Genomic DNA, 14,786 nt, shown 5'->3' with positions numbered 1-14,786 from the left:
ATGATGTATGGTGACAGATAGTATCTACACTTGCGGTGAGCACAGCATAAGGTACAGAGAAGTTGAATCACTATGTTGTGCACCTGAAACTAATGTAGCATTATGTGTCATCTATACTCAAAAAGTTTTTTTAAAGTGTTCTATTATGAAAATGTTCTTTTATATTATTTTCTTTGATAGAGATACACCTTTGAAAAATGTTGATTGCACACTATTTCTGATAGATACACATGCATTTATTATTGCTGAGTTGCAAAATTGAATAAGTGAGTTGTGTTGTTTTATTTTTTTTAATTTTTAATTTTTTTTAAAGATTTTATTTTTTGTGGGAAAGAGCACACACAAGCGGGGGAGAGGCAAAGGGAGGGGGTAAGCAGATTCCCTGCTGGGCAGGGGACCCCCACCATGTGGGGCTTGATTCCAGGACCTGAGATCACAACCTGAGCCGAAGGCAGATGTTTAACCGACTGAGCCATCCAGGTGCCCCATCTCCTATTGTTTTAATAATATTTTTTAAACCAGGTAGAATACTGCCAAATCTAGTATTAGTTTCTGTGTATTCTAATTGGGAGAGGCAGAGTTGTGAATATCAAAATGAAAAATTAATAAATATTCCAAAGGATTCTGTTTTGGAATTAATAATATTTCATAAAAATAAATGTATTCCTATGTAAAGTTTTATATTCTTTATTTAGATATCATAGGGTAATCATGAAACTGAAAGTGCTATAGCAGCATCCTTAGTAAATTTTTTTGAATCACAAAAATTATTTTTAAAAAATCATTAAGTGTAGTTTCATTAAAGTCAAAAATCCTTTTTGATGATTTTAGATCAACTTTAATTTAAAAAAATGAATGAAGCTCAAGGATGCCTAGCTGGCTCAGTCAGTAGAGCACGTGACTCTTGATCTCAGGGTTGTAGGTTTGAGCCCCACGTTGGATGTAGAGATTACTAAAAAAAAAACTTAAAAAAAAAGAATGGAGCACTTGATATCTGCATTTTAAAGAAAATGCCCATTTTTTTCTTGAGACGATAACATTTTTATTTATTATTTATTTATTTTTATTTTAAAGATTAACAGACTTTCAAACATGTATTTTTCTACATAACTTATTGTGAAGAATGATAACATTTTTAAAACACCTAATATTGTGATGCTAATTTTCTATAAAAATCTTGCATGTTTATATAGAACTAGAGCTCTAGTCCATGTTGCTACTCTTGGTATACATATTTTAGCTTATTTTTTCCGAGTCCATTTAATAAAGCAAACAAGCAGAAAGAAACCAAACAAATTTGACATTTTGTGAGTAGCTTTCATGTGGTCAGGCATTTTGTTCACATTATGTCATTTCATGCTCACCACAATTGTTTTATAGACGAGAGAACCAAGGCTCAGGGTTGTTAATTAGATTTCCCAGATCGGCCGAGTCTGGGCTCTACCCAGGTCAGGTCAACTTTAACACTCCTTTCTTTGGACCAAACTGCTTCCCATGGTGATAATAGCTTACTGTTCAAACGGGTCAGACATTTGTACATAAAAGTGGTTCCACAGTTTGAAATTTTAATCAGAAAAAAAATATATATGTATATAGGATTTCAGACATCAGTTGTCTGTTCTTCTTCCCATTTTTAGTCTGTTTCCTAAAAGAAGATAATGACTTTAAATCCATTAAAGTGCTGATACTATATTTTGTATTTCTGCTTTGTAAGAATATGGCATTTGTTTCTTTCTTTCCTTCAGCTTTCATTTCCAATTTTCCATGATCCAATTTTGGTCCGTGGTACTTCCATTTTTGCTTTGGAGGCTGATATCATTTACCTTTTGTCCTGTGATCAAAACTAAGTCTTCTGCCATTGTTTATTGATTAAGTCTAAATGTTGGACTCAATAAACATTTAGAATTTGGTGACTATGTACACACTGTTCACTGAAGACCCAGTGGTCACTTTCACTACATATTTTCTTTTTTTGTATTATTTTCTGCCATACCCTAAATTTTATTTAAAAAATCCACTGTATATTATAGGTATTCGTTAACATTCATTATTTTTTCATTGCTGTTTACTGCAGATTTACTATCTGCACTTACTATCCTACCTTAAGTAAATTTATTATTTACATTTTCATGTAAGGTTTACATGTCTCAGTCCACTTAGCTTCAAATTTACGTAGGGCCAATTGACATAATTATTTGTATGCTTCTTAGACCTGAGCATAGCATAGGAATAAAAGTGCTGTAGGGTAACACTATCACCACTTTTAACCATTCATTCATTGAACAAATATTTATTGAGTGGTTTGTTGTCCAAGTATTGATGTACCAACTGAAGATATATTTAGGAACATAGCAGTGAAAAAAAAAATCTGTGAACAGTGTGTACATAGTCACCAGTTCTAATGAAGCTGGCCTACTAGTAGAAGTGACCATCAATATACTAATTAAATAAATGCATAGAATGTTAGCTGGTGATGAGTATTAAGGAGCGAACACTGGGGAAGAGGCATATGAAATGTTAGAGAAGATTGATCTTTTAGATTGGATCATTAATTTAAAATTTTGAAAGCTTAACTTAAAATATAATCATAAAGCTCATTAATTATTAAGACAGGAATACATAAAGCAACACCATGTTACTTATTTCATTAGACTTTTATGGTACCTATTACTTCAAACTACTTATATTCTTATAGGTATTACTATTACAATTCTTCCTCCTCTTTAGGTCTAACCTCTTGGTAAAAGCAACACTCACTATTTCAAACTTATGATGTCCTTAGATCCCTCATTCCAATTTATACTCCCTCCATATACCTGAAGCTCTTCCTTCTAAGAACACCAGATGTCCCCTAGTAGAGAATATTTTGTATTGTTTTCCCTATTTTGTTCAGTTATCATTGGTACCTTTTTTCCTTCATGCTATTCCCTTCTCCACTTGCTTTTGTGCTGTCAATCTTTGTAGAATTCTTTCTTAATACATAAGCCATTAATTCTCAATTTCTTTTAAAGGATCTTCTCTAAAAAGCATTTTGTGTTAATTAAGGAATCAAGGCATCAGGAAGACATAACACTCCTCAATGTGTGCATAACTTGTGAAACCTCAAAGTTCATGAACAAAATGGCAGAACTGGAAAGAGGTGTAAAAATCTACAACTGATAGAAATTTCAATATTGCTTTCCAAATTACTAACAGAACATGTAGAAAGAAAATCGGTAGGGTTATAAAACAAAACAAAACTTGAGCTCAGTTTCACCAACTAGATCTAATTGACATATAGAACATTACATTCAACAACTGCAGAATACACATTTTTTGCAAATGCGTATGGAACATTCACAGAGAAAGATCATATGCTGGACAATAGAAGAAATAGCAGAAAAGTTAAAAGAATGAAAACATACAGAGTATGTTCTCTGATCATAATAGAAATTAATTAGAAATCAACAATGAAACTACAGCAGGATAGTACCCAAATATTTGAAAATTATCATATTTTTAAATAAGCCATCAGTAAAATACAAAACAGGGATGATTAGAATTATTTTAATTGAATTGTGATGAAAATGCACATATCAAAATTGCAGGGACACAGCTGAAGTAGTGCCTAAAAAGAGATTCATAGCTTTAAATTTTTGGATTAGAAATGAAACTTTAAAATTAAATAGCAAAGTGGAAATAGAGGCAGCAAGTACAGACTTTAGAAGTGGTTTCTGTAAATGAAGGCAAAGAAATGCCACAGTACCTGATGGTAATGTGTGGTGAAAGAAAACTTTATTTCTCTGTTTTTTCTTTTTTTTTTTTAGTGAGAAAAAATTTTAGCAAGTCTGTATACTAAAGGAAATGATCCATCAGAGAGAAAAGTGAAAAATTCAAAGAATAAAGTCATAGGATGTACAAGATAGAATATGATCCATTATATAGCAGAAGGTTTCCCTTTGCTAAGTGTGTAAAATGCTCACCCATTTTAACAAGAGGCAAGTATGTAGGTGGATGTGATGGAGAGTGCTATGGAAATTTTCTTATTATTTCTATTTTCTCATAGTAGTTGAGATCATCAGAAAAGAGGGAAGTGAGGGTAGAGGTTTGAGGAACTGTATGAAATAGTTCTCTAGAGCATCAGGAAAGTAAATGGCCTGGAGATATGTGGAGTTGCTAAGCAATGTTCATCTCCTATGTGATATTATGGACTCTCAATTTGAATTAAGGCCTGTTTAGCATATATGTGTGTTTGTGTCAACCATCTGTTATTTGTAGTAGAAAGAGAGTTGAATTTAGCAAGGTTGTAGTTTTGCCTGTAAAGTAGGCCTGATTGAGAGAGGCAAGCAAAATGATTGTTTGTGCAAGGGTCTGCGTATTTGGTGAAACATTTGATACAAGCTGGTAAGCAGGGAAATGAGAATGTGGGTATAGAGGTAACAGAGAATGATAATGTAGACAGACTGAAGTTGCTGAGGATGTCAGACATTCTTTAGAATCACAGTCCTAGATAGTTAGCTGAAAGTTAAGAGGTGGTGAATGGACAGAAGGAAGGATGTCTTATATTGTGATACGTTTTAAAAGGTTCAGACACTTTCCTTTTCAATATCTTGTCCACTCAGTCTCTCATTAGGTATGCTCAAAAAGATTTGTTCAAAGTTAAGTCTCCACTGAGTCATTATAATGTATTCAGCATAATAGATTTACCCTCTGGATGGATTTTCTTTGCAATAGTGAAAGAATTTAATTTTCTGAGCTCAACTGGGCATATGGATTTTTACATAAATGGCCTACTTCTGAAAAAAAAACCTGTAGTGTTTGCTTTGCTCTTTTAGCTTTCTTGGCACAACTGATTTTTAAACTTCTTGCTTCTTGGAACTGAAAAAAAAAAAAAGAAAAGAAATACATAATAACAGCTCTCATTTATTAACCATCACTAAATATCAATTACAGGCTAGAGATCATTTATATATATTTATACATGTTATATATGTGATGTATTTTTCACAACAACCCTGTAAGGAAGTTATTACTAGCTCCAATTTGTAGATTAATGAAGCAAGACTCTGGTTAGCTATTTGAATACTAGCTCAAAGACCTAACATTTACACTCTTTTCTGCCTGTGTCAAGGAAAAATTGCACCAGACATTGCTAAACAGGCAAGAAAGATTTTATTTAGGACTGTTGCAATAAAGGAGAGAGATTGAACTCAACTCCTTGGAAACAAAAGGCTGGAGGATTTTTGAGTTCTGGGATGAACGAGGTGGAAAAAGTACTGGAGGGGGGAGATTGGTCCATGTGATTATGCCATCATTTGCTAACTATCTCTTATGAAGGATAGGGTCCTGCCTTCCCACAGAGACTGGGAGGAGGGAGCTCTAGCTCCTTTGTTGATTACACTTCAGAATGATGGCCCTCAGGTTCTTGAGAAAGACATTTCGGGGTTGTAAGACTGGTAAGAATCTGGGAGAAGATTTAATTCTCAAAGGGGCAGAAAAAAAGAATTTTAATTGGACTTTTTCTAAAGTAAATGTTCTAAGAAAAGGGTGTTCAGGGTCTATAGTCAGGAAGAAACCTGACAGGAAATTGGGCTGTCAGGAAATGAAACTGAAGGAAACTTTTAAAGACTTCCTGGTCATCTGACTCCAAAGACTAAGTTGTAACTTTTAAAAAAAATTTATTTTATACTATGCTGTTATCTTTCCTCTGAAATGTCAAAGATGTTCATTTTTTTACTGATAATTACATGCATTTTTGAACATATGGGATCTTAGAGTAGAAGGCAAACAATCATCAAACACGCAGACAGCAAATTCCCTATGTGACCCTTTCAGACAGCATGAGGAAAAAGCTGAAATAAAATGTTTGCAATTGTAGAGGAGGAAAAATAATTTTCCTCTACATTTTAGGTTCTGTGGGTGTTCTCCCCTCCCCCCTCAGTAATAAAAGACAGAGTAACAAAAGAAAAACAACAGAAATGTAATACGTATACCTCAGGTATACATGGGAGATACCCAGGAAAGTAGTAAAATTCCCCCAAATGGTCCAAGCCATCACCTTAAATATTGTCTTCAGCTAATGACAAAAGAAAGATGCTGGAGTGGGGAGACTAGTTCTGAGAGGTTATCAAGAAAAGTACAGGTTGTTGTGCAGATTTAAGTCTGGTGCCTTTTCCACTGATAAAGAGATGTGGTTTAGAGTCATCTTTCTCTTCTTGGTACAGGAAGAGTCACCCTTACAAATTGAGATTTCCCTTGTGAATGTAGATTTAAAGGGTAGATTCTACTTTGGTTTAAGAGCTTCTCCGATGGCTGCTTTTTCTCAAAAATAATCAGATCAAAATAGTCTTTATGCTAAAAAGGCATATTCTGCTACCTTTCACAATTTAAGCTTTTTTAAAAAGAATATTGTTTTATCTTAAGCAGATCCATTTTGAGCATTGCAACACTTTAACACATATTCATTTCTATTATTTCATTATGCAATACAAGGTACCATAAATTCTTTAGAAGGGTTTTCCAAAATCTTTTGCTTGTTATTGAACTTAGTGGTTAATAATCTGTTCTCAAAAGCATCTTCCTTTCCAATTCAGAAAATCACAGAATTTCAAACTGTGAATTTTAAACTTGCTAAGACACCCTGGGATCACTAGTATCACTCATTTTTTTAATCTGTCCAGAAATATCTTTTTGGTAAATTCTTGACAGATGATTGTCACTGAACTTCAGTTACATGCTTTCAAGATAGCCTAGCCTGTTTATGAATCACTTTAATTATTATTCACTTGACACTTGTCAATGATCTTTGTGAGATTTTAAGACACTATAGTCTTAACTTTGTTAAAAGAGTAAGTCAGGGAAGACTCAAGAGGATTAAGATCTGGAGTTAGATTTGGTATTGATGGTGATTCCTGAAGAATCTGGGAGAGGATGTAAGTATGCAAAAGATATTACATAAGGGATGTATGACTCTGGGCAAATTACTGGAACTTAGGCCAATAAGAACTAAGAAACAATACAGGATTTCGGCTTTGAGAAGCAGAGCACAAAATAGGCCCTGGTTCTTGACAAGCAAAAGCAGAAAGTAGACGTGTTATTTAACTGGCCATAAAATTGACCTGCTACACAGTGCCAAAATTACTGGTAAGAAGATTCTAGGAATATGTAATATATGGAATTTCAGACAGGCAGTCAGGTTTTTGCCATGATGTATCTGTAAGGAGTAGTATACTCTCAGCTGTAAGAATGGAAATTGAAAGTAGGGTTACAATCCCTGAGAGAACATTGGAAAGAGCAGGAAATACAAGCAGTCTTAAAACTGAAATCCAAGATAATGTTTTGGCCTCAGACATAATGTCAGATTCCTTCTGTTTAAACTTGGAAGAAAGAGGAAATTATACTAGCAGTCTTATGTTTTGTTTTGTTTTTTAAGATTTTATTTACTTATTTAAGAGAGAGACAAAGATAGCGAAAGAGAGCACGAGCGGAGAGGAGAGGGAGAAGCAGGCTCCCCAGCTGAGCAGGGAGCCCGATGCGGGGCTCAATCCCAGGACCCCGGGATCATGACCTGAGCTGAAGGCAGACGCTTAACTGACTGAACCACCCAGGCACCTGGAGTTTTTATTTTTAAGAATTTTTAAATTTATTTATTTGAGAGAGAGAGAGAGACAACACAAGAGGGAGGAGCAGAAGGAGAGAGAGAGAGAGAGAGAGAATCTCAAGCAGACTCCATGCTAAGCATGGAGCCCAAAGCAGAACTCAATCCCAGGACCTGAGATCATGACCTGAGCCAAAATCAAGGGTCAGTAGCATAACTGAGACACCCAGGTGCCCCAATATCTTAATGTTTTCATATTTATTAGGGTTTTTGGTTATATACTTCATTTTTAAGTATTTTATTTAAGAACATCCTGAATTACCTTTGTACTTAATAATAAATATTTCAAATTTGAAACCTAATTCTCCAAAGACATCAATTACAGTTCATTACTAATGAACTATGTAGTTTCCTTAATTCAGTCATAAATTCAAACCAATTAATTATAGAGGACATATATTATAGATTCTATGTATTAGAATTACATTCAATTATTTATTTCATTATATATATGTAGATATATGCAATATATAGACAGATTTATATGCAAGCTAAGCTTATAATTTATCAATTTACCTATTAGACCCAGACAATGTAACTGTGAACAAAATAGGCCCTTGCACTCAAGGTGCTTTTGAGTCTACTGCAAAGCCTTTAGAGGAACTTCTGGGAATATATTATTCTCTGGGCAATGATTATATTTGGCAGGAGTTGTTTATAAAACAATACATTTGAGTTGTGTTTAGGAAAGATTTGTTTTCCAGTTGGCTGCAAGATGTTTTACCCTTATATAAATGTTGTATCTACATTGTTTAGCTGCCTATAAATTGGGGTCAAATTTTTTTACATATATTATTTTAACTTTCAGAATTCAGTTTTACTTGACCCTAAAAAATGTGTTCAGTAGGTAAGTTAGCAAAATATACTCAAAATATAAAAAATAAATCTATAATTTTTTTAGTGCTACAGATGTATTTTATAAATTGAAAATTGGCTTGAAAGTAACCTTTGATGAGACGAATGTCTTACCGTTTTCTGAGACATAGACTGTATTTAAGAATTTAATGAAAATTACAAATTCTCATAGAGGGGTGGGAAACAATTCGTGTATAAAATTTCATCTAAAATGTCTGAGTTCTTTTATGGGTCATTTGGGATTCAGGAAAGAAGATCCTTTTCATAGGCAAAGTGGTGTATTTTAAACCTTTAGAATGCCAACAAATAATTTTTAGATATTTCAAATTATAAAAGTTGAATTTTATAAGATGATTTTGGCCAATTAATTTTTAGATAAACTGACTTTAAGTGAAATGTTCTGCTTTCACAGTAGCAATAGACACCTACCATGACCCAATAATACCCTATGTTACCTTCCTTTATTATTTAGCCTGTTTATTCCAAAGTTGTCATGGTCGATACTTTTACTTTTTAGTTACAATTAAATTCAGACTATCTTATTTTGGGCTGAATTTTGTCAGCAAGAAAAAAAAAGAGATCAATATCATTCTCTGTTGTTAGAAGAATGAATTAAAAATCTTGTTTCTGTGCCAGTTTTATTATGTGTATTAGCAAATACTTATTTTCTATTCCTCATGTGACATTTATGTCATTGTACACTTACCTTGTTTCCTTTTTCCTTACTTAATGCTCCACTCACAGAATCATAGATTCTTGTTGATAGGGCACAATGCATGAGTGAGACAAGGAAGATTTATGGGCTTTTAGGATCAGTATTTCAACCAACTATTTATCCACTGACTTGGCATATTTACTAAATGCTTCCTGTATGCCGGATGCTTCTTTACATCATCTTATTTAATGCTCACAGTATCCCTGTGAAGTCAATATGGTTTCTCCTATTCATCTTTGGAAAACAAATGAAAATGAAGTACTAGAGATGCACTTTGGATGAATGAAGTATAAAACATGGCTCTTGTCTTAGAGCTGACAGTTTAGTGGGGATCCACTTAAAAAAAAACAGGTGGTTTCACACTATGATGGGCAAACACAGTGGGAACAGCTGTTACGGATTTCCATCAGAAGAAGAAGGTCTCCTAGAATACATGACAGAGGTCCTGGTCCACATCAGAAGTCCTGGAGGCTCAACAGTGGAGAATGCACTGGAATAAATAGTGCCAAGGCTGGGGAAGTAGTTTGGGCAGAGTTTGATACAGGGTCTTGCAAGCCTTGTTAAAAAGTTGGGACTTGATGCTAAGAGTAAAGAAAGTCACCGCCGGGTTGTCGGTAGCCAAATATCCAATCAGATGGTTGTTTGAAATGGCAGTAAATCTGACAACACAGAATTAGTAAAAAAAAAATATATATATATATATATTTTTATATAGTTATATATACTATTTATATAGTATATATTTATTTATATAAATATTTTATATATTTTATATATATTTCATATATTTATATATTTATATACTATTTTATATAGTTTTATATATATATATATATATATATACTATATATATACACACACTATTTTATATAGTTATATATATAAACTCGAAATAGATTGATTTGGAGGCTGTTGCCTTCTCTCCAAGCCTGAAGTGACAACTGTTTAGACTCAGGCTGTGGCGGGGAGGTTGGAAAGAAGTGGACAGATTAGAGCAATATTTAGAAGGTGTCATCAACAAGACTTGAGGACTGATTGAATGCAGGGGTATGAGGGATGGAGGAGTTCCGGATTTGGTGCTGGTAAAAATCCACCTCCAGGAAAAGGAAGAATTATCAGCAGGAAGATGAGTTCCATTTGGGGTAAGAGAGCCAAAGGACTATAAGGGGAATTGGTGTCACAGAAGCCTTGGGAGAAAATTTTAGGGAGGCAGTGGTCTACATGTCACATGTTGCCAGAGGTCAAGTGAAATGAGAAGAGCAAGCTGTCTACATCCACTTTACAAACGTAATCAAACCTTTTGTCCTGAGAATCAGATTTGTTTAGTAGCTTAAACTCATGCAGTTTGTAAATTTTAGAGTGAAATTAGAGCCCAGAATTTGTGACTCTAAAGTTCACACTTTGTGCACTTATTTTTTTAATACACCATTTTTCTGAGTAGTTTTGGGTTTACAGAAAAATTGGGCAAAATATATAGAGAATTTCCAGCATTCCTTCGCCCCAGTTCCCACTGTTATTAGCGTCTGGCATTAGTGTAGTACATTTGTGACAATTGATTAGTAAATATTGATACATTATTATTAATTAAAGTCCATAGTTTACATTAGGGTTCACTCTTTGCTTTATACATTCTATGGGTTTTGACCAATGTATAATGATATCTATCTATCATTACAATATCCTACAGAATACTTTCATTGTTCTAAAAATCCCCTATATTCCACTTTTCCATCACTTCTACACCCTCCCCCACTGACAAGCCCCTTAGCAACCACTGATGTTTTTACACTTTCTATAGTATTCAGCTTTTTTTAAAAGAAGATTTTATTTATTTGAAAGAGAGAGAGAGAGAGAAAGAGAGAGAGAGTGAGTCTGTGCTGGAGGAGGGGCAGAGGGAAAGGGAAAGAGAGTCTTAAGCAGGACCTCGTGCTCACACAGGACTCCATCTAATGACCCTGAGATCATGACCTGAGTTGAAACTGAGTCAGACGCTTAACAGACTGCACCCCCCAGGCACCCGGTATGCAGCCTTTTAAGTCAGGCCTCTTTCATTTAGCAGTATGCATCTGAGTTTCCTTCATGTCTTTTCATGGCTGGACACCTCATTTCTCTTTATTGCTGAATAATATTCTATTGTCTGGATATACCTCTTTGTTTTATCCATTGCTGTAAACCTTCAAGTGCAGGTTTTGGGTGGATAAATCATTTGGGTAAATACCAAGGAGCACGACTGCTGGATTATATGGTATGGTTATGTTTCGTTTTATAAGAAACTGGAGACTCTTCCAAAGTTGCTGAATGATTTTGCATTCCTACCAGCAATGAATGAGACTTTTTACTGTTCCACATCCTCGCTAGTATTTGGTGTTGTCAGTGTTTGGGATTTTAGTCATTCCAATAGTTGTGTGGTGGTATTTCATTGTTGTTTTAGGTTATAATTCTCTAATGATACATGATGTTAAGCATATTTTCATGTACTTATCTGTCACCTGTGTATTTTCTTTGGTGCGGTCTGTTCAGATCTTTTGCTCATTTTCAAATTGAGGTTTTTTTTTTTCTTATTATCACTTCTTTTATCAGTAACTTTTATCAGTAACTAGATTTTATTTATATATTTATTTGAGAGAGATCAGGGGAGGGGCAGAGGGAGAGGGAGAGAGAGAATCTCAAGCAGACACAGAGCTGAGTGTGGAGCCCGATCCCGGCCTTGATCCCACAACACCTGAGCTGAAATCAGGAGTCAGATGCTTAACTGACTGAGCCATCCAGGTGCCCTCTCTCCTAAATTGCTTATAGCTGAGTTTTAGTTTTGTTTTTCAAATATGCTTTACATTTTAATATGTTCAGTTAATTAACATTTAGTGCCATCATTTATATGGTTGGATGTAGGTCTAACTAAATTGTTTTCTGTTTCTCCCTACCAATTCATGTTCCTCTGTTTTCTCTTTTCTACTTTTTTTTATTATTATGCCTATTGGCTTTTTAGAAATTATCTTTTGAAATTTTTTTAGTGACTACTGTAGGGACTACACTACACAGGTTTAAGTCTTAATAGTCTGCTTCATGTTAATATTCACAATTTACTTATTTTTTAATATTGAACAATTTATTAAAGTTATAAACTTTGCACTTATTCTTCTGTTATTTTTATAAACTTCAAATTCCACAAGACAATACTATAAATTTTTCTTTGTAAAGATATACATGTTTTAAAGAAAAAAAATATCTTTGTTCACTCAGATATTACCCATTTTTGATACTCTTCTTTGATAACCGAAGTTCTGACTTTCCCTCTGGTATCATTTCCTTTCAGCATAAAGAAGTTTCTTATAATTTTCTTGTAGTATAATTCTGATGACAACACATTTTCTTAGATTTCATTAATTGAAAAAGTCCTTTATTTCATCTCTTTGAAGGATTTTTCTCTATAAAATTATGGCTTAAATTTTTTTCCCCTCTTCATTCTGGACTATAAGATATTGTTTCCCTGTCCTCTGGTTTCCATGGTTTCTGATGAGAGTCCTTGGTCATACAACTATTTTTCTTTGGATGGTTTCAAAATATTATCTTTACCTTTGGTTTTCAATAATTAGAGTACAGAGTGCTTAGGTGTGGTAGTTTTTTTGTTTATGTGGTTTGGGATTTTCTGAGCTCCTTGAACTTGAAAAATTATGCCTTTAACAAAATTGGGAAGTTTCCAGCCACTAGTTCTTCAAATCATTTTCTGTTCTATTTTCTCCTTTGTGTTCTTCCTGGAAATCCAATTATATTATATAAGACATTTTTACATTGTTGCACAAGTCCCTGAACTCTGTTCCTTTTCCATCCCTCTTCTCTGTTTTTTAAATTTGATAAATTCTGTTGAGCTATGATAAGTTCACTGACTCTCCTATGTCATCTCCATTATACTTCACAGCCCATCTGGTGAATATGTTTCAGATATTTGAGCTTTTTGTTTAATTTAAAAAATATTTTCCATTCCTTTACTGAATTTTTTTCCTATTTATTGTGGGCATATTTCCTTTACCTCAGTGATGATATTTTTATTACCTGCTTTAAGCCCTAGTCTGATTTCAGTCATCTAGATCATGTAAAGGCTAATGTTTATTGAACTTAGTTTTGTTTGTTGCCCATGAAATTAACAAATAGGTCACATTTTTCTGGCACTTCATATATTGAATAATTTTGCAATGTATTCTGGATATTATATTATGTTGTGGAGCCTTGGTGTCTGTCTCCAATATTCCTCTGAAGAGTGTTGATATTCTTGTTTCAGCAAGCAGTTAATTTGGTTCACTTGAATGCAAACTCTATCATCCTTCTAGTGGGCAGTGATTCAAATCTCAGTTGAGATTGCTCTTATTCTGTCCCATGCATGTGTGGTTTAGAGGTTAGCCGATGTTGTATAAATTTATACACAGAATTTGTGACTTCTCTTCTCTGCCTCTCCCTTTTCTGGGATTTCCCACATCCAGAATAATGTTTAACCAAATACCTGGGCACCTAATGGCCCAGCCAAATTGACACATAAAATTAACTGTCACTCTGTATCAGGTTCATCATCACGTTTTGAATGTTTGCGTGGAAGACACACATTGTCCGCTTATCTACTTAAGGAATTCTGAGTGTACTTCATCAACTTTCATGCAACTTAGAATTGCCAACCACTGACAACAGTTTCTTTCTGCACTTCCATAAACAATCCCTCATATCTACTTGTATTTTTAATTATTCTTTTCTTTCCTTAACAACATTGTCAAATAGAACTTTCTGTGGTGATGCAGATGCTTATATCTGCACTGTTCCATACAGCTTTGAATTAGCCACAGTCGGCTTTGAACACTGGAAATTTGGCTAGTGTGATAGGGAAATGGAATTCTTAACTTTAGTCAATTTAAATTTAGACAGCCACGTGTGTCTAATGACTACTATATGGACAGTGTATCCTTGAACATGATTTTGTTTCCTTTTTCAAAATGTATTGGCTAACTGACATATTTCTCTGATAATTTGCTTTGATCTACTTAATTAAATAATAATTTATGGGGTCATACGATGTGTAATATTAAGCATGCTTTTTATTCCTTTTCTCAGTCTCAGAAACTTTTTTTAAAACTGTTTTGATTTTTTTTTTTTTAGTATCTGAAAGTTACTGATCTTTTCCAACACACACCCATAGAGTCAAAAATCCTTTTACTTTTACTATTATACAAAAAAAATTTAAAATGGTATATTCTCTACATGCATGGTCACTGTAGTCATTCCCCTTTTGCCAATCTTCCTGAACATGTTAAAATTATTATGAATTCATATTTTTTCCATGGAAACTGTTATTACAAACTATTAGTTGTGCTGTATTTCTGAAGCCTCTGCCCCTCAATTGTTTTCTAAGAAAATTACTTTTAAGCTTGTCAAGAAACTTTCCTCCTAATCGCTGCTAATTTTCTAAGTGCTGGGAATTAGCATTGATTGAATTAGGTATTGTTACTCTCCTTTATAGAAATAATAAGAATCTTTAAAAATAAGTCCTTACAATTCATTATTTTTTATGTTGCATTTTAAACTGTGGGTGTGACCATT

The 14,786-nt window shown here is 33.9% G+C and overlaps 1 protein-coding gene across 3 annotated transcripts in view; it reads left to right on the top strand.

Annotated features, from left to right (window-relative positions):
* The window catches only part of KCNT2 (potassium sodium-activated channel subfamily T member 2), a 362,885-nt gene that overhangs the window by 189,239 nt on the left and 158,860 nt on the right, over positions 1-14,786 (top strand). The gene's annotated exons all lie outside the window — the stretch shown is intronic.

The sequence above is a fragment of the Zalophus californianus genome, chromosome 10, assembly GCF_009762305.2.
Source record: "Zalophus californianus isolate mZalCal1 chromosome 10, mZalCal1.pri.v2, whole genome shotgun sequence".
In the NCBI taxonomy this organism is placed as follows: Eukaryota; Metazoa; Chordata; class Mammalia; order Carnivora; family Otariidae; genus Zalophus; species Zalophus californianus.
The sequence above is the reverse complement of the archived record's forward strand: the minus strand, read 5'-3'. Positions and strand labels throughout refer to the sequence as shown.